Source organism: Eleutherodactylus coqui, chromosome 2 (genome assembly GCF_035609145.1).
Source record: "Eleutherodactylus coqui strain aEleCoq1 chromosome 2, aEleCoq1.hap1, whole genome shotgun sequence".
Classification (NCBI taxonomy): Eukaryota; Metazoa; Chordata; class Amphibia; order Anura; family Eleutherodactylidae; genus Eleutherodactylus; species Eleutherodactylus coqui.
The window spans coordinates 219,860,394-219,886,306 of NC_089838.1; the positions used below are offsets into that span (position 1 = coordinate 219,860,394).

Sequence of the window (25,913 nt, forward strand, 5' to 3'; positions counted from 1 at the left end):
TTTCCTTGTTGTTATCTTTGTAAGCCCTGGTTATCCAGTAGGCTTTCCTTCCCGGACAGCCTCTCCTATCGTTGGGGACTAAGGTGAAAAGGAGGATGATAAGCGTCTTTGGACACTAGGTGCCGGCAGATATCCCAAATTGGGACGATCCGCTGAGCACCAGGTGAGTGCCATTACATATATTTCCATTTGGACGTGATGTGTTTTCAGATGAGGTGCTGAATATTGTCTATTTTGCTACCTTTAGGTTAATGCTATTCCTATTAAGATGTGAAACAAACTCATTAAAACCCTCTCTTGTTCCTGACCACAATAGGAGGACATCATCAATAAAACGCAACCAAATCAAGATATTCTCTGTCCAGTTGAGATTGGCCTCAGTAAGAATGAACCATTCTGCTAGGGAAAGTGCATTCCTTATTCCTGTGGAGTAATTTCAGGTAAGGTATATAAATATGCTATCAGTAAAATTATTTAAGCAAAATAGTGATTTCAATGTCCCTTCAGAGAATTAGCTTAGTAAGAACGTACAGCTGATAAGAGCAAATCTCATTTTGGAAAATGGATATTACATTATGTTTTAAGTAGTATTTCTAATTTTTAAACACCAAGATAAACTGACTTATTTGGCCTGCAATAGTTCGCCTGCTATTTAATTTTAATTAGCTATCTTATCTGTCAATACAAGTATCTTTGTGCTGAAAATAGAAAGACAGTGCCAGACTATATTAGGCAAAAAAGCACTTTCCTGTCCACCTTCTATGTGACACAATGATTAACACCAAGCCAGATGATAGCCTGCCTTAGCAATTAGTAGGTCACTCCGAAGCATTGCTAATAATTGGAGTCCTGGGTTTTTAACATTGTACAGTACTTTTAGATAGCAATACTTTATTCATTATGCTGTGCATGGTCTATGGTGTACTGCATTTGTTTCCTGTTCTAATAAAGAGCAAAAATATTTCCAGTGTTCGGTTGCAATATATATGAAGCTGCAGAATATCATCAAACTAATTTCAAAACCACAAAAAAATCTCAAAAAGTTAATATTAAGCGGACATTCCAAGTAGAACTAATATTATTCCTAGAGCCAGAGGAGCCAATGCATGACAAAGACATTTTAGGAGATCATCTAGTAGGTGTGAGGAGACTTAAATGGCCGTGCAATGCTCCTCTGGGAAATTTGGTATGCAAATAGAGGATGTTCCAATGCCTCCACATGGTCACCTATTAAAAGGTAGCTTTCCTACAAGTCTTGTAACATGATTGGGAGTATATGCCAAAACCAGATTGTTCTCCAGGAGGAAAAGATAACTATGTTTGTGGTTTTTTGCCTTTCATCAGTGTACAGTAGATCTCTACCTGAGTAGGTGAGAGTTGTATGATGTGGATTGGGAGGGATATAGTTTCTCCTTGTGGAGACCACCTAGTAGGTGTGAGGAGACTTAAATAGACATGCAATGCTCCTCTGGGGAATTTGGTATGCAAATCAGAAATCTTATAGTGCTTTGATAGCACTACCTATTTAGAAGGCAGCTTTCTTACAAGTCTGTGTCTGGCATTTTAACAGGCCTTGTAACATGACTAGGAATATAATTAGCCTGTACCCTTCCTGACCCACATCATAGACCTTTTAATGAGGCAACCTACACTAACGAAGGGCAAATACCTAGAAACAGCTGTCTGGACATGGTTATCTTTTCCTTTTGGAGAAGACTCTGGCTTTGGCTTAGATTTCCAGTTATATTACATTGCTTGTTAAAAGGTCAAACATAGACTTGTAAGAAAGCTACCTTCTAATAGGTGGTGCTGCCAAAGCACTGTAACATCTCCTATTTGTATACAGACATTTAAAGAGAGCCAAAGACATAATTCTGTCATGCAACGGCCAGTCAGGACCTGAACATTTGACTACTTCAACTCATTGCAATCAATATATCAGAGACTGTGACTTAACCCTATTATTGCTACTACTCAAATTAAATCAAATTATTGATTTTCCACAGCTACCTAGAACCATGGCACAGTGTTGATGCATGGATGATTTATTTTCCTGCAACAATGGTTTTACAATAATTAATATCAAAATAGGATTCTCCATTACTTTTGGGTAAATTACAACTGGGCAGAGGTCAAGAAACACCACTAATGCATCGGGAATTGACCTCCTTTATCGTGCTATGTGTGGCCATTATATGTTGCCTACCTCATGATGTGGCGATTGATTTCAGGGGGAAAGTGTGTATGAAGGGAGGAACATTTTAATGTTATAAGGCTATTTCATTAATATTGTGTATCAGTTGACTGACAACATGACAGAAGTTTATCCATCTGGATTGAATTTTTCAATACAATACTGCCCCATGTGACAACGCCAAGAATCCTAGCAATAGTACTCGATGAAAAATAAATTAGCAGCATTTTGTATAAAAAAGGAATTATAAGCAGCCGACCATTCAATGGATTTCATTTCAGACAATCATCTGTTGACTAAGATATAACAAGCTGTTCGGAATACAGACCCACTGCCAGCCAATTCAGCGAAAAATGTGGAGCTCTGGAATGTGGAAATCAGATCAATGTTATGGAATCCTTTTGATACCTGTTCTTTTCTTCCACATTGAACTATGATTAAACTATAGGACTTTCTCAGTGTTCCATGACTTAAATTGGCACTAAATGCTATTCTTGCTTCACAGTGGTCTGTGCAGGGCTGAAACTATAAGCAGTATAGAGGTTACTGTGGACACCAGTATTATAAATGGCACTTGATAGCTGGATGACCCTATCACATATTTTTCATCAAAGCCCGGGAGCTTAAAGTCACACCTCTGGTTTCAGTTAATACTATCACAATAGGTATTCTGTGCAATTTCTCACCTTATCCATATGGGACAGACACTATTGTTCATGTGTGATTATATTTTCTAGCTAGTCAAAGTCATAAAAAGCTAGCAAGATAGAAAGAAAGAAACTTCTTTAATCTGAGAAAAAAATATACATAGTTCATAAAAACTGATAATAGTATAAAATAGGTTAATTAGCTTGCTATATAATTATCACTAGTTTGTATATGTGTTTGAGGGAATATAGATTGAGAACTCCACTAGGAATAGGCACTGATGTGAGTGATGATATTATCTGTACACCAATACAAAATATTTGGCAGTATAACTAAATAACAATAGCTAAATAAATTAGTTATATATAATAATAACATAAAATATATTTATATATTTATTGGAAAAAATACAGCCAAAGTAGTGGATATTTATATGTATACTGCACTAAGCAAAAAATAGATTATACCTATTTGGAAATATTGCAATAGGGTACACATTTATGGGTTTTCTATGCTTTCTGTAATTAATTCCCAGGACCAAATATTGGAGTACAAAAGTAGCATACAATACAATAAAGAGAGCTAAGCAAAATGAAATTATATGATAAATCTTAAATATTAGACTCTCCCGAGCCTAAACACATGAATAAAGCTGTAAAAATAAACCAACAGAGTTAGAAGTTGAATGGTTTAAAATAATTACATCTATAAAAACAGGAAATGTGGGACCAGCAATAACCTTGAAACACTTAGTAATGAAAAACTGAAAGAAAAGTAAAATAACTTGCTGAGAAAAAATCTATTGAAGTTTATTTTTATTCATCTCTTTGCAGGATGCAAGAGAGAAGTACGTAGCCGTTATCTCAAGTTTAGCAATCTTCATTCGAGTACCGTATTTGTGGCTAATGTTAGTGTACAACACTTTCTTTTTATTCTGTCAAGAACACTTAATTACAAAGTAGACATAAGATGAAGCCGTGTGCATCACTGCTGAGCCAATTATACCACTTCCTGAGATGTGTCAATTACTATAAAGCCATAACAAGAATAGGCAGTGCTGGTCATCCGGTGTCAATCAGCCCTCATTCTTCAGCCGTCCATCAACAAACAACATGATCACTCTTAGATATTCAGATTAGATAAGATGGAATGTCAGATATTCCTAGCAGCGAAACAGTGCATGTTGACTAAGCATTACTTAAAGGGAGCCTGTGGGTACTTGATAGAAAAGGAGAACCAATCACCTGCTTAAATATACCTCAATGGATGCTTTTAATCTGGCAAATGAAGCTCCTGCAAGTGTCAACTGGGCAGTTCCTAAGGCTGAAGTGCCGTCAACTTTCTGCAGTAAAGCCCCTCTGCTCTGTGATGTGTGACTGCTGTAGCGCCCAACCAGTTTAGGGGGGAGAGGTCGCGAAGCAACTCAATGGAGAGAGCCAAAAGTACTTAAGCATTTGGAGGCACTTGTTTGCTTTTCCTGTCATGCTATTGCTAAAGCCATCCTCCAAATAGGTCTCCTATCTGGCAATATCAGCAGTTTTGCAGCTTCAATACTACGGACAAACGCTATTTAAAGTTTTTTTTCAGGCAGCGCCTGAAATCAATGGGAGCTGCACCTGCAGTTACAAGCACCGGCCACTACACAGGGATCAGAGCAGTGGCACTGCCTGGAAAACCCCTTTAAGGTTGCTCTGCTGAGATAGACATTTCAATCAAATGCTTAGGTAAGTGTATAAATGACGGTGTTGAGAACCTCTGAAACAAGTGTATTGTATGAGCATAGCTAACAGCAGGGTAGTGTGATCAACAGTTGCAATGTTTAAGATATTGGTATGATTTTAATTTTAGGAATATAATTTGCAAAGCATAGGCTAAATTTTTAATGAAAATACATTAGTCAAGTGTTTACTGTAGTTCTACTGCCAGACATTAAGTTATGCGACATCATTGAAAACTGCAAAATTATATTATATTTTTTTTATATTCCTGAAACTGATGCACTTTTTCTTTTTCACAGCTTTCTGGCAATCTAGTTTATTTTTGGATATGTCTTCTACTTGCACTTCATCTGCCTTGAACTCTGCCAACTCATCCTCCCGCCAGACCTGTGTGATCTCCATCTGACTTCACTACCTCTATGATTAATTGCCACATTGCCTAGTAATATATCTTATGCTTTAGTTATTCACCAGATATTTGCCTTCTCATTAGTTGGAACCAATAGCGAGCTACTTCTAGGGTTACAAATTGGATGACCAACCTTGTCCATATGTCCTTAATGAAGGTACTGAGGTAGCAAACTTTTAGTTTTAAACACACTGTTGCGACAAGCTTTAAATTGACACAACCCAAAAAAATAATGAAAAAGTCAAGTTATAATTTGCTGGAACTGTACATTTAACATGTTAAGTGCCAAGTTAAAGTTTTCTATAAATAATCCTATGTTGTAGCCTGAAATCTATTGAAATAAGAAGAGTTCATATTGGTATGTGCATGTTGTTATTAAATTAATTAACTTGCTAGATTATTCTTTTCTAACATAGTATAATTCCTGCTTATACCACTAATATAGGAAAACAAATTTAAAGACAATATTGTACCTCTATATTCAATCACACAGCACTGCAAAATCAAGTTATTCCAAAATGTCATTCCAATTTTAGAGTGAATGCTTAAATCCATATACTGTACATTCTAGAAGACTTTGGTTTACATCCATAAGCTGTGTCAATTGAATACATCTATATTGGGAAACAGTTCCCAGTATGTTTAATAACACTTTGATTTATTTCTTGCAGTCTGGAAAGCCTGCAGCAATATGACTCATTAGTATGCTGACAGCACCCTATCCCATGGGGTTGTAAGGTCACAAGACATCAATGACAATACTGAAGGGATAATCAGGAGTCTGACATGTAAGCTTCTTGGTACTGAAAGATTTTGCAATTCAATTGGAAAATAACTATACTATATTCAATGCCACCATTGAAAAATAGCCAATTAGGACTACAGTATTTACGTCTGGTGTTTTTTATGCCACAACGGCATCATTCATACTGACAAATCTTATTGTGTTTTGTCATACAGAGAAATATATATAATACTAGCTGATAGTTTGCACAATGATTAGCGATTTTAACATGTCATAGATAAATGTAAGCACCGACAGACCATTATAATACAGACAATAATAATTTAGGGTGGAGCAGGCCCTAGAGACATTTAACAATTGTAAAACATTTAAACCCCAATGAGACCTACATGTTTGTATGAGTAAATAGATATATACATGTGGTTTTTGTTTAGTTTTCATGTAGCAAAAAACTTTGGTAACATTTTTGTAAAATTTGCTATGTTCAAATGTTTGTGCACATTTCCCATTCCCCCAAATGAGCTAATTGGCTCCTGCCTCATTGGGGTTTTTTGCCTTCCTCTGGGTCAAAGAGAGGGGTGGTAATAGATTGAACTAGATGGACATTGTCTTCATTCAGCGTAACATACCATGTTACTGTTAGTTTTCTTCTGCACATTCCTGCAAGCATTTGGCCATTGGATTCCTCTAAGCATGTAAAGGAAAATCTGAAAGTAAATTTAAGTGACTCAAATTTTGTGCTTCCATTTTCTACAGTTTGAAAGGTAGTTAAAGACGTACTCTGACCAAACATACTAACGGCATGCCTATAACATATATAATTGTCTGGCTGGGGCATAGCCAGGGGGTCAGGTGGGACATGTGCCCCTGGTGCAATACAAAAGAAAGACAGGGAGGCGCAAGCCTAGCTGACAGTCAAGAGAGGCAATGAGCTGATTACTACAGGTGAGAAATGCCGAAGACACTACCTTTAGGGCTGAAGGACCTTCAATGTGATGATCATATGACCAGTCATATGTATAGGAGGGCTGCGGAAGGAGATAAAGGACCTTTAATGGTGTCATGAACATGTGACCAGCCGCATGTGTGGGAGAAGTCAGACTCCAGGCTGTGCTGTCAGGAAAGTTTCTTGCAGTTTTTTTTTCAATATAGGAAATTAATATATGGGTCCTCTCTCCATATTCCTTATCTCTTGGTCATAATGGAGAGAGGCAACAAAGATAATAGACAATGAAATATTTTCAGATCTACCTCTCCTCTCATAAAAACAGCCATTGAACCTAAGGAATTTCCTCATCAGAAGTGTCGTCTCATTACCATTAGAGACTCAGTACCAACATGCTATCAACAGACACAGTCTCATCCCCAACACACAACTGGACCTTTCCTCATGTACAATACATTCTCCAATCTAGTGTAAATCATATGGTGTGCAAAATGCCCTAATAGAATCTGTATTCGGAAAACAAAGCAGAGACTACAAGTCCAGGATGAATTTGCACATACACACAATAACAAAAGAAGTTGGATGCAATGATGTGCGAAATCATTTTTCTGGACCAGAACACACTGTGAAAGATTTAAAAGTCTTAATACTCAAAAGTAATTTTAAGAGCGAGAGAGAGGAAAATACAGTATGGAAACCCATACTAATTACTTTCCAGTCATTGACGCAAGGGCTAAACCTAACACCTGGTTTTATAACCCATTATATGAACACTTAACACCAACATCTCAAAATCTCTGAACTCCTAAGTCATCACTTTTTAACCTTCTATACATACACAATCCTAAATGTATTGCTTTGACTTATCTCAATAATGTTTCACCCCATATACAATGATGATGATGATTATCCATTCAGTCGCATCCGACCTTTGATCACTCTATGGATTAATGTTCCCCGTGTGTATCTGTCTTTCACCGCTTTTTTCAGTTTCGCGAATGACATGTTCGTGGTGGCCTCTATTGTATCTAGCCATCTTGTTCTTTGTCATTCTGATCTTCTCTTTCCACTGACCTTGCCAACCATCAGTACTGTTTCCAGTGAGTTAGCATGCATCACGTGTCCAAATGAAGAGAGACACTGTTTGATTATTTTGCCCTCTTGTGATATTTTCCATTTGTCACGATCTAACACTACCTTGTTCATTGTCATGACAGTCCAAGGTATCCTAAGCCTTCTCCTCCAGCACCATAGTTGAAACACATCAATTTTCCTTCTGTCTGTTTTCCTGAGCGTCCAACTTTCACAACCATACACAGTTATGGGAAAGACTATTGCATTGACCAGTATGGTTTTTGTTGCAATGCTAATATCCTTGCTTTTCAAGGTCTTTTCCTTTTCTTACATTGCAATCCTACCAAGTGTAATCCTCTCCTGATCTCAGGTCTAGATTGCCCATTGCAATTGATGTTGGATCCAAAGAAGATGAAATCTTGGACTGTCTTGACTTCTTTGTTGTTAATTTTTATGTTCACTGTACCATTGCTTACCGTGGTCATGACTTTCGTTTTCTTGCTGTTGAGATACAGTCCCATGCATTCACTTTCCTTTTGTACTTGGTGGATAAGGTATTCCAGGTCCCTTCCACTTTCCGCAGGCAGGGTGGTGTCATCTGCATATCGGAGGTTGTTGACATTTCTGCCACCGATTTTGACTCTGATTTGTAATTCGTCCAAATTGCATCGCCGCATGATTGTTTCTGCGTACAGATTGAAAAGGACTGGTGATAAAATGCAGCATTGCCATACGCCTTTCTCAATTCCGAACCAATCCGTGTTTCCATAAGCAGTCCTGACTGTTGCTTCTTGGTTGTTGTAAAGTGACCTTATAAGCTGTCCAATATGTTATGGGATGCCCATTTGCTTCAGACACTTTCAAAGCTTGTCATGTTCAACACAATTAAATGCCTTGCTGTAGTCAATAAAACACATGTACACATCCTTTTGATACTCCCAGGTCTTCTCCATGATCCAGCGCAGGTTTGCAATTCAGTCTCTGGTGTCACGACCTTTGCGGAAGCCAGCTTGAATGTGTTTTTGTATGATCTTTAAAAGAATTTTTCTTGCGTGAGGTATGAGGGCTATGGTGCGGTAATTGGAACATTCTTATGTATCACCTTTTTTTTTGGAAGTGTGACGAATGCATTAATGTAACTTTTAAATGTTGTGCTGCCCAATGAAGGAGCCTATGCACTCTGAAAGCATGCAAATATAATTTTTTGGTTAGCCAAGAAAATTGCCATGACCAGTTTACTGAACTGGAGGTGACTAATACAACCGAATATAACTCACAACAGGAAACTACAATGATCAGAATGCAAGAATAATCTGAACCAGACCAGACCCTGAAGTGGAGCACCTGTCCTGAGAAGGACAACCTCACTATTGCAGAGAGACCAGAACTGATTCAAATCAATCTGACAACAACTTCACTGATACTAAAAACCTAAAGCTAATAGACTAGAACTACAAAAGCTGACTAAACCTAAACTAACAAGCTGACACTCCGAGAACTACAGCACAATTTTCTGGTACAGCGTGTGGCTCATACAAAAGCATTATAACCACAAGGTGTATCCAGAAAAACTGAACTAAATAGCACACGAAAGAATCGGATTGACTGGTTGAGCTGACAATCATCCCAGCCTATAGCAAAATAAAAAACGAATAAAGTAACTGACTAGCCAGCCAAGCAACTAAATAGCAGAAGGGATGATTAAATCTTTATTGCCTAGGTCAATTAAAACATGCATGTGAAAGCAGGCAAAGCACGAATCCGGAAGTCACAGCGTGATCAAAGCTGTGAAAAAAGGTATCACCTCTAGAATACATTAGTCTATTTTACACAAGAGAATTTAACATCACATAGATTTTTTTGACTAACAAGGTTTCACACTATTTGTGCTATACATAATGTCAATGCTTGATGACAGAGATTGCATGGCTATATGCTTATGACACTAACTAGTAATTATTAAGAAATTATAGTACCAGTGTTTCTGGTGGCGCGCTATGCCACACAGCTGTGCTACATGGTACATCCACTATGAACCCCATATATCACACACACAGCTCTACTACATCCATCCTGACCCTACACATTACATACACAGCTCTACTACATTATCCTGATTCCCACACATTACACACACAGCTCTACTTTATCCATCCTGATTCCCACACATTACACATACAGCTCTACTACATCCATCCTGTTCCCCACACACTACACACACAGCTCTACAATATCCATTGTTACGCTTGTCAGCTCATTGTTAACTTTGCCAGCACACCTTGTTCTGTCCAGACAAGCCAGGATTAACATCTCCTGTGCCTTTTAGTCAGGTTAATTACCCTGCTATGTGTCTGAGTAGGGTGCTGGTGATTGACAGGTCTATCTACCTATCGGCTTCTCTCGCCTCCCTATAAGATCCAGCTCTAGCTGCCTGGGAGGGCCAATTATTGTTCAGTTTTGCAGTGTCCTCTGAGTAGTTTAGTGGCTCTGACCTGCTGAGTGTCGGTCCTGTACTTTGTGGTACTTTTCAGTGTTCACAGTGTAGCCCAGCTACACTGACATGCTGGTTGTCTGGCCCTGGTACCTTGTGCCTTTCCCTCAGTGTGCTAGCCAGTCTGTCTTTGTTTTTATCCTGCTTCTGTCAGCTTGTCCGCTAGGCCTTGCTGTTTTCAGCCAGGGTTTTCCAGTCTGCCTCGTTTTGTATCCTGCTTCATGCAGCGTGTCCATTTGACCTTGCTATTGTCTGCTTTGCTTTTGGTTATCAGCCAGGCTTTTTCTTCTACCTCTGTCCTGTTTGTATTGTTTGTGTTGGTTTTGTCATATGCCTTTCCTGTCTGTACTAGTGGGTGTATTCTCTTGCATAGGTACTGTGGTCCCTGCCTGTCCCCTCTGGACGTATCCACCATCAGGGCTAACTCCAGGAAGGGACTGTGGCGTGTGTGAAGATCAGGGAGCCCCACGCCGTAAGTATCTAGGCACCCAACTAGTACCATAACATCCATCCTGATTCCCACACTTTACACACACAGCTCTGCTACATGGTACATCCTTTATGATCTCCACACATCACACACACAGCTCTACTACATCCATCCTGACTCCACACATTACACACACAGCACATCACACAGCTCTACTACATCCATCCTGATCCCCACACATTACACACACAGCTCTACTACATCCATCCTGATTCCCACACATTACACACACAGTTCTACTACATCCATCCTGACTCCCACACTTTACACACACAGCTCTGCTACATGGTACATCCATTAGGATACCCACACATTACACACACAGCTCTACTACATCCATCTGGATTTCCACACTTTACACACACAGCACATTACACACACAGCTCTGGTACATCCATCATGACCCCACACATTACACATACAGCTCTGCTACATCCTGATTCACACACATCACACACACAGCTCTACTACATCCATCCTGATTCACACACGATACACTACATCTATTCTAATTCACACACGACACACACAGCACATGAGACACACAGCTCTACTACATCCTGATTCACACACATCACACATCTCTGCTACATCCACATTCATCCTGATTTTCCCACATCACCAGACTCCTGAATACAGTGATGAGCCCCATGTCATGTGATTCCTGACTCCAACCACACAGGTGATCACATGACGGTGATGTCATTAGAGGTCCTAATAGTAGCTGCTGCCGGCTTATCCAGTATACAGTACTTTCTACCAAACTGCAGAATGGCTCCTCCCACAGCAGTGACGTCATTGCAGGTCCTTCAGCCCACCAGATCTCTGCGGTAACAGTAGGTCGGTGTCTTCTGTTAGGACTGCTGAGCTGTGTCTGAGATAATAATGGCTTAGCTGTAATCTTATTTTGTTATTTTTGTCCTCCCCTTTTCAAGAACCCTAACTGTGCTGCTCTTCTATTAGTCAGACTCTGTGTTTTATGTATGTTGTAGGACCTTCGATGATGTCACCAGGGGGTGGAGCAATTACATCACCGGGGGGGAGCATCAGAAGCACTCACATGCTAACTGACAAGTGGTTGTTGGTAGTTTGACTAGTAATTATTAGGAAATGATAGTACAAGTGTTTCTGGTGGCACATCAGGGACACAGTAGCTTAATTACCACACAAGACAAACACGGCTTAGCTCCTCCCAAAGCAGTGACATCACCACAGGTCCTTTAGCCCACTGGATATCTGTTGTGCTGGTAGGTCAGTGTGTTCTGTCAGGACTGCTGAGTTGTGTAGGAAATTATAGTACCAGTGTTTCTGGTGGCCCAATGCGCCACACAGCTATGCTACATAGTACATGCATTATGATCCCCACACATCACACACACACAGCAGCTTGATTACCAGACAAGACAAACACAGCCTGGCTCCTCCCACAGTAGTGACATCACCACAGGTCAGCCCACTGGATCTCTGTGGTGGAGGTAGGTCAGTGTTTTCTGTCAGGACTGCTGTGTTGTGTCTGACATAATAGCGGTTTAGTTGTATTCTCATTTTGTTATTTTGTCATCCTCTTTTCAAGAGCCCTAACGGTGTTGTTCTTCTGTCAGTCAGACTCTGTGTTTTATATATGTGGTAGGATCTTCTATGACGTCACCAGGGGGTGGAGCATAAGAATCACATACATACTAACAGACAAATGGTCATTAGTAGTTTGATTAGTGTTCTCATTAATTTGTCTGTGAATGTTACATCTAAGAAAGCAAAGTTAACCAAAAATGTATTAAAAAAGCTATATGTTTTTGAAGATTTTATATAACAGCAGTCCTCAAATATGCATAGCACATAACGGTTCCTTTAATAGAAATGAAAATATGTCATGGACCAACTGAGCATACAGAGTGAACAGATAAAGATTTGTACTGTCTGCAACAAGAAACAAAAGGCAGAACAGGATTGTCTGAAGCCGGGCATGTAGCCATGGTAGCATAGAAGAACATTACTCATTGTCTGACTGATCAAGGTGGGTTCAAACTAAAGGTATTGTATTAAATGTGCTAAAAAAAATTACAGGCATGCAAGCTTACAACTAGAGATCATATTTAAATATTTTGTGTCGTAGAATTTGCACTGCACTATTTAAGTGATTCTTATCATGTTGGCTGGAAACTCTTAAGAGAAACTATGTGACGAGAACTGGTCTTCCGTCAATCAATGTTCCAACAGAAAACTTATATGCGTATAATAATAGATCGTGTAAAATCACATTTTTCTTACTGCTCCTATACTGGTGCATTTAGCATATCTACAGTTTTCTGTTTGGGCTCAAATAGGTTGATTTACTTGAGCCCTACTAGAGGTCAATACATAGCAGCAAATATCAATGTTGCACACAAATATTTTGACCATGTTAGCGACCATCAATTAACACTTTTTTAAAATTAAGATTATGGCATCAAGAAATGACCAAGCAGATACTAGTAAGATAAATGACACTACGGACATTTTAAGAATCACTTACAGGTCTGGTGATACATAGAGTTGCAACACTATTCTCAAAGGGGTTGTCTGGGAATGGGATAAAATAGCTTCTATCAGTGCAGTCAGTGGAACCAATCCAGAGCAAGAGAAGTGATATGTAGATGGGAGGGCAGAAGGGTTAAAGAGGGCACAGAGCCCAATGGTACACTGATAGGACAATTGATATGTAGCCTTGAGAGAAAAGGGAATGGGGCAAAGTCTAATGCTACATTGTTTTGCTTTAAGTGAGGCATTAGGCTTCACCCTCGCCCACAACCTTGTCCCTTCCTCATTTGGGCTTAGCATGAATTTTTCCATCCTAGGATGGGTTTCCAGTGGCTGTACTGATAGCAGCTATTATATGCTATCCCAGGACAATCCCTTAAGCTATCCATAAACATGAAGTAGCTGGCATAATGGCATTCCCTACTCTAACATACATGTTGACCTTAGCCAATGGTGCTTATTTTCTTGTGAAGATGGGAATAAGCCACTGCCAGAACCTGCTTTACCCCAACATCTGACGTAGGAGGACAGCTGGAAGCCCTCATATACACTATATAATTAACTGATCCCACTAGAATTGGCAGCTTTGGATGACTTTGATCTGATCTGCATAGTCAGCTTTAGGATGCATTCACAGAGAACTAATTTGCTGTGGATTTTGTTGCAAATTTTGAGGCAGAACTGCAACAGAATGAGTCCTTCAATTTGAAGCCAGTTGAATGGGTGAAATCTGCAGCAGATCCACCCAAAAATCCATGACAAATCTGCTCAAAATCAGCTACGTGTAAGTGCACCCTTAGCATAGATTCTTTAGAATGAAGCGGTTTTCCTGGATTACTAGGTTACTTTGATGGTTAACACTTTGGTGACAGTTGGTAAAGGTATAGTTCCCTGGTGCAAGCACCAAGTCATGACTGTCTCTTAGGATGATGTCAGATCGTAATGTATTCTCGGCAGACTGTTTTTGTGGGGTGGTTTGCCATGGTCTTCCCCAGTCATCTTTTACCCCAGCAAGCTGGGTACTCATTTTACCGACCTCGGAAAGATGGAAGGCTGAGTCAACGAGGTCCATGGTACTTCTTAAAGCACAGTATAGTAGATGTACATACATTTGCGTCCATCTATAAAATGTAGCATTACCCATATAATATTGAGGGTGTTAAAAAAAATAGTCTAAAAATCCAGAGAGTCATATCTCTACACCCTAGGATTCACCAGCAGCAAGAGCTCTGGAATCTTGGAGAGGGACACTTTATTATTAAGTGAAATGTTCCTCCATGGCCAATTCTCTTTAACAAGAAGTGTAGAAAATAGGAGGTGGAAAAAACTGAGGATTATATATGTAAAGGGAATTGAATGATGTACAAGTGCTGCAGGCTTCAAATATATAGCTCTATGAGAGACTCAATTTATGAACAGAGAAAGTTGCTTTCTATAATATGTTCCAGTAAGTTGGAGAGAAAAAACAAAAGTGATGTTTTTAAAAGTATTTCTATTAAAACATACATAAAATCTGTGCCAAAAACTTTTATTGAAAAATCCTGTTTGTTTGAACACCTCAAACTTCATTGTACACTTGAATGTAATATTGAACATGCAAACTGTAATTTTTTTTAGGTATTTTCTGCTACTTTGCGGTTTTCAGATACTTTGATTTGTGGAGTGCTGCTCACTGGAAAACAGCCATAAGGTATCATTAGTCATTCCACATTGAAGGTGAATGTCTCATAGAAAGACAAGAGGTGTTTGGCACAGCACGGCTTTTGTTTAATATGACAACTGCTTTGCCTGAAATGGATGAAGATCAGCATAAGGATTCTTCACAGTATAAGGTGTCAATAGATTATGTGTCAAAAGATAAACAATTTCACCCTTACCAAAGGAGAGTAAGGCAAAAACATTAATTTACAAGAAGGTGCATTTATTTTATCAGACACCACGGCAAGGTATGAATACCTGGACTACTCACCGCAACAAAATGTAAGGGGTTCTCTGCTAAACAAATCACACTTAAATCACCCCAAAACTCATTCTAACTGTACAGGGATTTATCAAAATAATGGAAACACCAAAGATTGATAACCCCCATCTAGGTATTGCCATTACTTTGATAAACCCCTGTATATCAATCAGCCATAACAGTAAATCACCTGCCAAATATTGTGTAGGTCCCTCTCGTGCCACCAAAACATTGAGGAATGGACTACACCAGACTTCTGAATGTTCCCTATGGCACAGCATCTGGCAGAAGATGTTAGCAGCAGAAATAGTATGTACTTTCCTTTGTGTATTGAGGCCTGCTGGTGCCTCATGAGCTGCACTGAAGACCAGAGGCAAATTGAGTCCTGTTAAGTGGAGAATCGACGGACACCTGAGATAGAGGGAGACTGCATGGAGGTACAAGTAAAATGCAACTGCCAAGTTGTATATCTCTGTATAGATTTGTAACCAGCAAGCTATTTCTAGTTGCCTCTGCAAAGATGTGTAACAAGTAAGCCTGCTACATTCGATGAAAGACTGTAATCACCATGACTGTTGCTTCATTGTGGGTAAAGCCCAAGTCATTGTCCACATCATCTGAGGCCTCGGTCAAACGGGTGTTTTTTCGTGCGATTTGCGCATGCGATCCGCGCATATATAGAACCATTGCTTCGCAATGGGATCGGTCACATGGACGCTTTTTATGCAGATGTCCGATAAATTATAGGACACGAGGTATCGCAGATCGCGCCTATCTGCGTTCTGCGATTCCTTGTGTTCTATATATGCGCTCAATGGGGCCGGCGGCAGCAGCGCCGACCCCATTGAGAACATATACTACAAAGATCATTCTCCTCTGCCACAGCTGTAACAGAAGAACGATGTTCGCCCATTGAATTCAATGGAGCCGGCAATACAGCCGGCTCCATTGAAAGCAATGGGCTGCCGGCGAGCGCGGGATGAATTTTCGGGAAGGGCTTAAAAATATAAGCCCTTCCCTGAAAATCATCCTAAAATGTGTAAAAATAAAAAATATATATATACTCACCTTGTCCCTGCAGCCGGAGTTCAGCCGCGGCCGGCCGGCAGTTCTCCTGAACTGCTCTGTGTAGTATTCAGCAGGCGGGGATTTAAAATCCCCGCCTGCTGAATGGGCTGCCTCTGATTGGTCACAGCCCTCACCAATCAGAGGCAGCTCTCACTCACCCATTCATGAATTCATGAATGGGTGAGTGAGTGCTGCCTCTGATTGGCTCAGCGCAAGGACCAATCAGGGGCAGCTCTCAGCTGTCATTCAATAGCTGAGAGCTGCCCCTGATTGGTCCTTGCGCTGAGCCAATCAGAGGCAGCACTTACTCACCCATTCATGAATTCATGAATGGGTGAGTGAGAGCTGCCTCTGATTGGTGAGGCTGTGACCAATCAGAGGCAGCCCATTCAGCAGGCGGGGATTTTAAACCCCCGTCTGCTGAATACTACACAGAGCAGTTCGGGAGAACTGCCGGCTGGCCGCGGCTGGACTCCGGCTGCAGGGACAAGGTGAGTATATATATTTTTTTTATTTTTACACATTTTAGGATGATTTTCAGGGAAGGGCTTAGATTTTTAAGCCCTTCCCGAAAATTCATCCCGCGCTCGCCGGCAGCCCATTGCTTTCAATGGAGCCGGCTGTATTGCCGGCTCCATTGAATTTCAATGGGTTGGACAGCGCTCCTTTGATCGGACCCGTTTCGCCGAAAATGCTGCTAGCTGCAGATTTTTCGGTGAATCGTCGGCCCCGGTCACGCGATTTGCGGATGCACATCCGACATGCGATCCGCAAATCGCTGCCAAAAACGGTCGTCTGACCGAGGCCTTAGACTGGGATCTACGTCACATACACATCTAAAACCAGTAAGGACCGACCCCTTCCAAGTGTATGCATTTGGTATCTATTTTTATTTTTTTTAATTTAATATAGCAACACCTTTATTCACTTCTCTTTGCCATGATTGCACAGTATAACCCAACCACGTAATAGAGGATAACTTGCAGATCAGTGGGGAATCTATTACTATTCCTCAGAACAGGGTCTTGCTGCATCCCATAGTATAGACAGCAGTAGTTGCATATGCACAATGCCATCTTTATTCACTTCACTTCAATAGGACTGCTGTAAATAGCCAGGCACTTGAACTTCACTTCAATGGGACAATGTTGCAATACTCAGAACGATACTATGAAACGAGCAACGTTCTATGAAACAGCTTGCTGGACAGATATAAACACTTAAGATGCCACAGCCCCTTGAAGTAGCTGATCCACAGGGGTCCCAAGAGTCGGACCCTACCGACCAGATATTTGTAAAGCTGAGTAGCTAGGGCTTATGTGAACAGTTTCGGAATCCGTTGGTGATAAGCCTAGTGGCCAAATAGTGGCTCGGGGATAGGGGCCTACTAAGTACATCCATCTTGTCCTTGGGACTCTCCTGGCTGCTCTCTGACTGTCGTTCAAATGGTGGCACTGGTGCGGCGCAAAGGGACTAGTGAACAAGTCCCCAGGGTGACCCTTAAAAAAATCTTGTCTTTCCATGATACTTGCAACACGTGGAACTTTATCTGAACAAAGGTACAGCCTGCCCAGTCTGTGAAATTTCCCCGGTCTCTCTCTTTCTAGAGGAATTAATCAACTTTTCTACAGCATACAGGCAGAGCGCCCCTTCAGCATACATGTGCAATACAAACTTCATGGCTTTCCTGTGTTTAGCTCATGTGCACTCACTTTTCTTTTCACTTTTTCTACTGCTTTGCTCTAGCAGCAGGATGGGAACTGCCCTCTATTTATCTACCCAAGTTTGTAAGCAGCCAGGTGCCAGCAAGGCAGCAAACACTCTTCCCCGGGCATGAGGGCAAATAGCTTGAACAGTATAAAACATTACAAAACAGGAAATTCAATATAAAACAGTGCCATTATCATCAATATTTGTGCACAAACCGTATACATTCCTCTGTCATACCCCTTTACATATTAATGGCTTATTCTCAGGATAGGCCATTAACTATAAAAACTCAGATAACCACTTTAAGACTTGTAAAGATTGCCTTTTGTATACATTTCAAGACTTTTATTTGCTCCTTGTAAGAAATCTAGTTTTACACAGAGGGATAGCTGTGCTCTCTTTAACGTTTTAATTCACTGCCATAGTCCTGTATGTAAATGGCTTTTTTAGCACCTGGAGCACATAGCAGAAGTGCCAGTTAATGAAGAAGGATGGATGGAGATAGATAGATAGAGAGATAGATAGAGAGATAGAGAAATGAGAGACAGAAAAATGAGATAGATAGATAGATATGAGATAGATAGATAGATAGATAGATAGATAGATATGAGAGGGATAGATAGATAGATAGATAGATAGATAGATAGATAGATAGATAGATAGATAGATAGATAGATAGATAGATAGATGATACATAGATAGATCGGAGATAGATAGATAGATAGATAGATAGATAGATAGATAGATAGACAGACAGATATGAGAGAGATAGATAGATAGATAGATAGATATGAGATAGATATGAGAGATAGATAGATAGATAGATAGATAGATAGATAGATATGAGATAGATATGAGAGATAGATAGATAGATATGAGATAGATATGAGAGATAGATAGATAGATAGATAGATATGAGAGAGATAGATAGATAGATAGATAGATAGATAGATAGATAGATAGATAGATAGATAGATAGATAGATAGATAGATAGATAGATAGGAGATACATAGATAGATAGGAAATAGATAGATAGATATGAGATAGATAGATAGATAGATAGAGAGATAGATATGAGATAGATAGATAGATAGATAGATAGATAGATAGATATGAGAGATAGATAGATAGATAGATAGATAGATAGGAAATACATAGATAGATAGGAGATAGATAGATAGATAGATAGATTTGAGAGATAGAGATAGATATGAGATAGATAGGAGATAGATAGATATGAGATAGATAGATAGATATGAGAGAGAGAGATACATATATAGTTGATAGATAGATAGGAGATAGATAGATACATATGAGATAGAGAGATAGATATGAGATAGATAGATAGATAGATAGATAGATAGATAGATAGATAGATAGATAGATTAGGTTATTGATGATTGAAGTAATAGGCACTATAGTCTTTACAATATGTATGGAAAGAAAGATAGTTGACATCAAATTAGCAGACTTTGCATACATCCAAAAGCTATTCTCTTACCCATGCTTGCTGCTTCATTTACCAGATAGTTAAACACAAAATGGGTTCTGCTCTAGATAATGAAAATTAATCAGCTTGCTCCAGAGATGAATGGGGGCCACAGTCACTGCATCTCTTCATTTCACAATGCAAAATATTCTCCAGCTCTGAAAACTTGGTAAAATGACCAGCGAAAATTATCCCTAACCCCTACAGGCATACATGTAATAAAACAGATAATGAAGAACATCTCAACAAAGAGGCAAGCTATAAAAAATATAACTAGGACCCGGGAACACTATATTAAACTTTACTGTTCCAGAAGCAGTATACACTGTATATGTTGTGCAAGCGCATGCATTATAGATTCACATCAGCCTCTGATTACATTGTCTGGTAATAAAACATTTTAAAATTCAGTCTAAGGGATCATTCACACAAGCGCATTTGAATTGCATCATATGCTGTACATCGCGGCAATTCAAATACATTGATTTCCGCTTGTCCCACTCATGCCAGCATTTTTTAATTGAGTATAATGTGCACATTAAAAAAAAGCAGCATTTTACCACATATTACATGCGTTAGAGACCACTGTTCTATATAGGTGCGTAATAACTGCCACACGTACGCAATGACATTGTGGATTTGCGGCATTTAATACAGAACGCCACTAAGAGTGAGTAACTTGAAAAAGAAAGTAGTCACACTGCGCATGACAGCATGCATGAGATTTGATGTCATGCACAGTGCACAATCGCTGCCCTACACAGTGATAACCGACTCACATAGCGGTAAAATGCTGGGTAACACACATGGCCGTGGCTATGAGACCTAACCATCTAAACCTTTCAGTGCAGACAAAAGGGGGGAGGTGGAGGGACTTAATGGTACACATGCAGTGAACAGCAACCAGGCCTTCATTCGAGGAGAAGGCGGGTTATATTCTGGCAGACAGCTCACGGTGGCTCTACTCTTTCCAAGATGGCCAAAGGATAGCCCAGCCCAGCCACGAGAATGAGGGGATCTGACTTGATCATCCCAACAGTGTTTTTGCTTGTCATCGTGACGCCAGTGCTCCTGGATAAGGGACAAATCACCCACCCAGAATAAAGATTAGTCCACAACAAAATGCTTTTCAAAACCATGGGCACATGGTTTCCTTTTACTCACAGTTAACGTGCTTATTTGTAATTAAAAACAGTTCATTTGAGCTTGGTAAAGTACGGCATTCAGTGCTTATGAATAAAGCTTTTAGAATTTACACTCCTTGACTCATTTAAATTAAAGTACAGTTCTTCTCCCAAGGCTCACACATCCTCAGCTGCTGTTATCTGATGGACGCTTCTCTTCAGGCAAACTATTACAAATCACAATTCTTTCATACACGTTCCTTTCTGTTGCTAATGACAATCAGCTTTCTCACTGGTTACTTTAAGCTGCAGTTCAGCGGGGGGAGCGGGCAGCAGTGGATTCTCACACCAACTCCTTCCCTGCGCTGCTAGAATTCCTATCTCGTAGGGGACGAACTTCCCATGAGGAGAGACATCGTCCAGGCTCAGCCCCGGCAGGAGCAGACCTTCTCTCCTCCACCTCCATTCTCTCCTCTTCTCCTTCACTCTCTCTCTACCTTCTCCCCCTACCACCTGATGTATTACAAGGCACAATCATACAGAAGTTAGGACAGACAATACACATAACTAGACTGATACAATTTCCAAACACCAGACATTAAAGGCCCATTTATATCCAGCGATTATTGCTCAAAATTTGTTAAAACGATGGCATATGAGCAATAATCGTTGCATGTAAATGCTACCATCGTGCACTTTTCAGCTGAGCGATGATTTTTAGGTGAGCTTAAAAACCATAATTCAGACTGCACACTCTGTTCTCCACAGGAGCAGGATATAACATTGTTGTCTCTTAGCAGCCCCTATGAGAAAACAGACCGCAGGCTGTTATATCCACGGGAGCTAGAGATTACATTGTATTCCCTTAGCAGCTCGTGGCTGAACAATGGAGCTAATTGCAGAGCTCAGTTCACCTGATGAGTTCTGCAAGCAGCTCTGGAGGCTGATTTGCACGCAAATGATTCTGATAAAGTGCTAATGGGTATTAGTGCCCATTAGTACTTTATGCAAAACAATCGCTAAAACTTTCAATCTTTCAATCATTAGAAAGATTCTTTGCATGTAAATGGGCCTTAACTCTTTCATGCCCTATTTTGTCTTAATACAGATAACACTGCACCATACACCACTCTTAATAGTAACATGAGACAAACAGGTTAAGTTCTAGAGGGACCCCTAACTCTGGGCCACTACACATGGCTGACAGGAAAATTTGTGTAAGGGGTAAGGAAGTGGTATTGAGGCAGGTCCTGGATGGCAGCAGAGCCTAACACTATGCTGTTCAAAAAAAATTACAGTTAGGATCCGTCCCCCCACCCACAGCCCTGCCCCTCCAGACTGCACATGAATTCTCCCATCCTAGCACAGGTTTCCACTGGCTGGACTGCCATAGCCATGTTACGCTATTCCAGGAAACCCCTTTAGAGTACGTTCACAAGTTATGAAAATGGTGCAAATTTTTTAAAATGGAAGATGCACAACAAAACCGGCACCCTTTACTAACATTTATAACTATTATTTAAGGCAAAAGAATTAAAGGCCTTTTACACTGGCAGATTTTCTGCCAGGAGCGAGCGCCACTCAGTGTTTTTGCAAGTCAGTTGTTGCATGTCTTACATTTGTATTATGATACAGAGTTGCGATAGAATTGCAGTGGATGTCACCCTTTGTAGATCTGCAGCAATTCCACTGCAAATCCACATATGTAAGACATGCAGATACGTCTTTGGGAGATTTTTCTGCCATGCAAGTCCACCCTAAAAGGTAACTAACATTTATTTATCTGATCATTGCCTCATTACCTGATCTGCTGGGTTTGTGTCCAGCAGACAAACAAGCAAGTTGTCGGCAGCACATCACCTTGTATGTGTCTGAAATACTGTGCTAATGATTGTTCGGGCACATACATTGGTGCTAATTGCTCCATTATTGGTATTCCAGTCTGAATTATTCATTGCCTATCTACTGGGTAAGTAATAATTGCTAGAGCAGTTAGTGTCCAACTTCTGGGACCCCCATTTATTGCTAGAATAGGAGACCTTTGTTCTCTGGTCCAAAGCTGCAAGACCATGGCTAGACATTTGATTCGACAGGTAGATAGGTGATAAATACATCCAACTGGAAAAAAAACAATTTAGGCCAACTTCACATGGGCGTAAGCATATTTATCTGCGCATTTATGCTGTGTATTTAAGTTATGGGCGTTGCGCTTTTGTGTATGTATTTTACTGTATTTTTTGTGCGCATGCTCTGTGTATTTGCGCATGCCAAAAAAACATGCAAGCATGCTCCGGTTTATTTTAATGGGCAATTAAGTTTAATTAGTTTAATATGTGCTTGTTGCTGCATGTTTTGGTTTTCATTCACGGAGGTCACCTTTATGCTAGTACTGTTTTGCATTTTCCTCTTAACTTTCTCTAGCACTGGTGGGAGTGTCTATGGAAGTGTTCTGCTACCTGTTGCATCTGCCTAGCAATTAGGGATTCCTGTTTTGGCTGTGGACCTTTGCTGATTATTCTCAGTCTTCATCTGATGGTTGATGGAATCAGAGGTTGATCTTGGTCTCCTGTTTTTCCCAGCTCATCTCAAGCTAAGTACTGTGGTTATTGGTGTTAGCTGTATTCTTACTTAGTTGTTTATTTTTGTCCCAGATAGGGACAGTGAGTGACAGAGGAACGTGGGTCAGGTGCGTTCTTATCAGGACAGGACATCCGCTATCAGCAGGTACAGTCTCTTATTCTAGTCATATAGGGAAAGTTCCCCTTTCTATCTGTTATTTCACTTGTTACCAATGGTGGTTTATGTTCTTTGTTCCACCGTGTTAACATAGCTCAGGAACTGTTCAGGGGACTGGTTTCAGTTTATCCTGGTCAAGTTAGTAAGTAATGGATTTAGTACTGGGTCAAGTGCAGAACAAATACAAAGTGACTGGCTTTTGTAGCCTAATTAATACAATTTACCGTAGCATTAAAGACGTTTTTATCCCAGTAGGTACAGGTAGCTCAAATAACCTTTAAACCTATACCCAAAATATCATTAATACATGTCAGCATTCATAATTTATTACCATCATCTCAAGACCGCCAGTCATACAGGTAACTAATTAATGGAAGTGACTGATGCTGCCTTGCTTAGTGCGACATTTTGGAATACTGATTGCATGGCTGTACAACATAAAGCATGTGAACACAATTCACAGACCGCCGAACACCATTTGGTTTAATACTGTTGGAGTTTTGCTTCCTCTCAGACAATACGGTTGGCAATCTGAGTAAACATAATCAGGAGGCCGAGTACTGTGATTTCTAAAGCATTTTATTTCTTTAGCTATTTTGATCCTTTGCTGTTTAAAAGACAAGTAGAATCCACTGCGCAGAAGAAATACATATATTATATTTATTGAAGGTATAGGCCAGTCAGATGAGCACATTATGTGTATTATTGCAATTGCAGACAAAATGAAAGAGATAACAACAGGATGATTCAAAAGATGCAAACAGAATACAAATGCTTTATTTGTCACTTGCTGCATGAAGCCTGGCTGAAAATAAAGCAGCAAAATGGCCATAGCATTAGGCAGAAAGAGAAAGAAGTATATATTCACGTGTCTCACATCTCAGAGGGCATGCATCACCTAGATTAATTTTAACTAATTAATGGCCCTTTTACAAGGGGCGGTTATATTATTCAGAATCGATCAGCTTCCCACACTCCTCTGGGAATTTGAAGGATAGTTGTCCCATGGAAATGCATGCAGAGACTGTCTGCTTACAGTGAATGGAGGAGGGCGGGTAAAGAGAGCTTCCCGGCTGCCCTGCCTCCATTCCAGCAGCGCTGTGAGAGATGCCAGCGGTACTCGCTCCTGTGTAAGAGCACAGGAGCGAGCATCACTGGGATGAGCTGTCGGGCATCATTCTCTTAACAGCTTGTCCCGGACCTTATCACCAGATTCATAGAATAGAGAGGATCTAACTTATTGATCTCTATAGAAAAGTGTTTTGGGCATGCTTTGTACAGAAGTCATTGTGCAGGGAGGGGGGGGTGTCATCTGTGACCATCTATTGTAAACGGTGGATCCTATATTATTTATATATGTACTGCAGGATTTTAGGATTTTTTTTTAATATATAGATTGTGACATCGAAAATTGAAAAAAGTCACCAAGAATTCTTTTCTAAAATATATTTAACATAAGAGTTGATTTATATAAATAGGCCATTTTCTGATGATACATTTTCTTTAAGGAGGTAAATGCATGTATGTAGTACTGATAAGTTTGTGTATGCATACTCCGATGTTGTAATGCATTTAAAGATACAGTATACTTCACTGTTCTTCAGCTCTTCACTTAATTACTTTGTAGGAATGATAAGTTTGAATCTATGGGTAGCAGATTTTATTTACTCTCCACAGTTGCAGTCTGGTCCAAAAATCCAATGATATTGCTTAGGGGTGGGGGTCCTTAGCGAAACAGTAGATCCAACAAAGAGGTTGGGTCCTAGACCACATTAGTTCCAAGGTTTGGTGATTATCACAAAACATTCCACAAGATCACCGCAAGTGCTAATTCACACGATCGTGATTTCATTGCATATTACGCACAAGATGTATGGCCACATGCCACGTGGTGAACGGAATCAATGAAAGCACATGGACCTTATTGATCCATGCACATTAGCGTTTAAACACTGCGTATAGAAACACGCGTTAAAAAAATCGCAGCATGTTCTATATGTCACCGCGTATCACGCAGCGTAATGCCTATTCGCTTCAATGAACAGTGTATACAACATTGTGTATGGGTGATGATACATACGCAACCCCGCTATCAGACAGAGCGGGGAATTTAAAAGAAGAAGACAAAAGTCTCACTGCGCATGACAGCATGCGTGATATATGCTGTCATGCGCAGTACACTTGCTGCCATACGCGGTCTCTGTCCATGCAGCATTTTACGCACACTGTCATGTGAATGAGCCCTAAGGAACTAACTATGCGGACATTGGACATGCTATTTATTAATACTCAGCAATATTCAATAAGCAGCACTCCCAAATAGATCAGATGTAAAGGTGCTTACTCACCCAAAATGACATTGCGAGCGCCTGCTAGTAGATATATTAATTGATTGTAGTTTACAAATTATGTATGGATTTCACCCCAGTATTGCACTAGCACTTTGATTTGTATATGTATATATAACTTAGTATGTATAATTTATTGAAATACATTATTGACACTTTTTTTTATTACTATGATGAAATATTCATATGATATAACTTTAATTGATGCTAATTAAATAATGTATTGAAACCTCTTTAAATATTTT

The 25,913-nt window shown here is 40.0% G+C and overlaps 1 protein-coding gene across 1 annotated transcript in view; it reads right to left on the bottom strand.

Moving 5' to 3' along the window:
• The window catches only part of ENTREP2 (endosomal transmembrane epsin interactor 2), a 786,181-nt gene that overhangs the window by 512,658 nt on the left and 247,610 nt on the right, over window positions 1-25,913 (bottom strand). The window lies entirely within an intron of this gene.